This window comes from Priapulus caudatus, unplaced genomic scaffold, assembly GCF_000485595.1.
Source record: "Priapulus caudatus unplaced genomic scaffold, Priapulus_caudatus-5.0.1 Scaffold189, whole genome shotgun sequence".
NCBI classification, from domain to species: Eukaryota; Metazoa; Priapulida; class Priapulimorpha; order Priapulimorphida; family Priapulidae; genus Priapulus; species Priapulus caudatus.
This window is the reverse complement of record NW_014577250.1, coordinates 13,128-15,627: the sequence shown is the minus strand read 5'-3', so window position 1 is coordinate 15,627 and position 2,500 is coordinate 13,128. Positions and strand designations below refer to the sequence as shown.

Here is a 2,500-nt window from a genome sequence, read left to right as displayed (position 1 = left end):
ATTGTGCGCGTGTCAGACAGCGTGCGTGCGTGCGCGTTATTTTTACTGGATAGGCTATATACATGCGGATGTGATGTGTATTAAATGTAGTAAAGAAGCCATTTTGGTCACGTGGCTGGTGAAGCTGTGAATTCATGTGTGACATGGTATTTCTCGAGCAGCCATAATCTGACAACGTTTTATGTGATTTTATATTTCAGGTTATTCCGGTTGCGCACACGCCGCATTTGTGGACCGAATGATGTGTAAGTATTAATACAGTAGTAGCAATAAGGTAAATGATGCATGTGAATGTTTTATCCAAATTTTATTGTTTTAAATTTATATTAGAATTATTAAAGATAATAGAAATAGAAATAAATAAATTAATAACTTAATAAATAAAAATAACTTAGTATATATATATATATACTCTCATCAGGTAAATGATTGATGACTCACAATGCCTCAGATGACAGCTCTCGAAAGGAACGGCCAAGAGTAAAGGTATTTGTTCATTTACTAGTTTCCGCATCACATAACACCCTGAAATTGGATATAATTGATATATTAATATTTTAATTAATTATATATTATATATAATATTATATGTATATAAATTATTGATAATTAACATATTGATATAATAATTGATTAGATATTAATATAAATCAATAATTATTAGTCTTAGAGATAATATAGTAATACAGATGTGTTTATTTATACATTAGACTTGATTTCGACATTTCCATGAAGAATCGCTGACGGGCCACCACTCCGATTAAAGGAACTGCTAAGAACAAAGGTATTTGTTTATTTACTAGTTTCCGTATCACAAAACTCCCTGAAATTGGATATAATTGACGTATCATTGATTATATATTAGTTTACGCCAGTACAGCAGAATCCTGCATTAGCAGTATAAATAAATAAATAAATAAATAAATAATATAATATATGTATATACACTTATCAGGTAAATGATTGATGACTCACAATGCCTCCTACGACAGCTCTCCGGTTCAAGGAACTGCTAAGAGTAAAGGTATTTGTTCATTTACTAGTTTCTGCATCACATAACGCCCTGAAATTGGATATAATGAATTAATTATATATTATTGTATATGAATTAATATGATATATATAATACTATATATATAAATTATTGATAATTAAAATATTGATTATATAATAATATATATCAAGAGTTATTAATCTTAGTGATAATATACTAATACGGATGTGTTTATTTATACATTAGACTTGATATTGACATTTCCATGGAGAATCGCTGATGGGCCACCACTCCGATTAAAGGAACTGCTAAGAACAAAGGTATTTATTTATTTACTAGTTTCCGTATCACAAAACTCCCTGAAATTGGATATATAGACGTCCAATGGACGTATCATTGATTATATAATAATATATATCGAAATATAGTTTTTTTTAAATTATCCACATTTTTCTATGCTGGTTACTGTAATGTTATAAGGACAGCCGAGAATTGCCTCGGCTATGCAAGCATAAATTCACAAGTAAAAAAGTAATTTTTCATAAGTAAAAATTCACTTTTTATTTTATTTCACGTTTCGTAAACGTTGCTCTTAAGCTTACATGTTAGATTAATTTGAAAATCATTCCACTTATTATGTCATTAATCGATGTCATATTTTTCCTCATAGTTATTTATATGAAAAATCTTTCTCTTGACGTAGTGCGAGGATCTCTCCTACACCCTGGTAGAGGAATGCCGCAGAAGAGAAGCAGGAGCGGAGGATCGAGGTAGAGGGAGCATGATATACGCACGCCGATTCGTCTCGGGTGACTTCCAAGACAAACCATTGTAACCGTTTACAGTACTTTATACTGATATTGGTTCCACGTGTTTTTTTAGAAAAAATTGTTGTATTTTATACTAATCTTTTATTGTAAGTTTAGTCCCATATGTATGAGCATGACTGTGGTTTCGCGTTTTATGTCTACGCCTGCGGCCCGTTGTCAGAACAACTAGCACTAGAACTAGTACAACTAGCTATAGAACTAGAACAACTAGCTCTGGAACTAGAACAACTAGCTCTGGAACTAGAACAAGTAGCACTAGCACTAGAATAACTAGCTCTAGAACTAGAGCAAGTAGCTCTAGAACTAGAACAACTAGCTATTGAACTAGAGCAACTAGCTATAGAACTAGAACAAGTAGCACTAGCACTAGAACAACTAGCTCTAGAACTAGAGCAACTAGCTCGGGAACTAGAACAACTAGCTATATAACTAGAGCAAGTAGCACCCTGATTGTAATCCCATGCATGTGCGTTTACGATTGAAATGCTTTCAAATAAATATACTCCAAATAAAACGCCCGAGGTTTCTCTTTATATGGTGTTAATTATTCGAAGGCTATCAACAATACTTTTCTGAAAAATCCTCAAAGAAATTGTAACATACACTGTTGAGAAGTTTGCGGTGCGGTGGTGAATGTACCTCGCCCTTGTTGATGATTCATTGTTGTTGTTGGCGG

The 2,500-nt window shown here is 32.6% G+C and overlaps 1 long non-coding RNA gene across 1 annotated transcript in view; it reads left to right on the top strand.

Annotated features, from left to right (window-relative positions):
- LOC106807011 overlaps nucleotides 1-2,041 on the top strand; it is a 2,826-nt gene extending 785 nt beyond the window's left edge. Inside the window, exons 2-7 of the long non-coding RNA XR_001393610.1 lie at nucleotides 201-245; nucleotides 422-486; nucleotides 711-784; nucleotides 956-1,024; nucleotides 1,241-1,314; nucleotides 1,698-2,041. This is a non-coding gene — a long non-coding RNA (uncharacterized LOC106807011). The remainder of the gene's footprint in view (nucleotides 1-200; nucleotides 246-421; nucleotides 487-710; nucleotides 785-955; nucleotides 1,025-1,240; nucleotides 1,315-1,697) is intronic.
- Nucleotides 2,042-2,500: the final 459 nt, after the last annotated feature.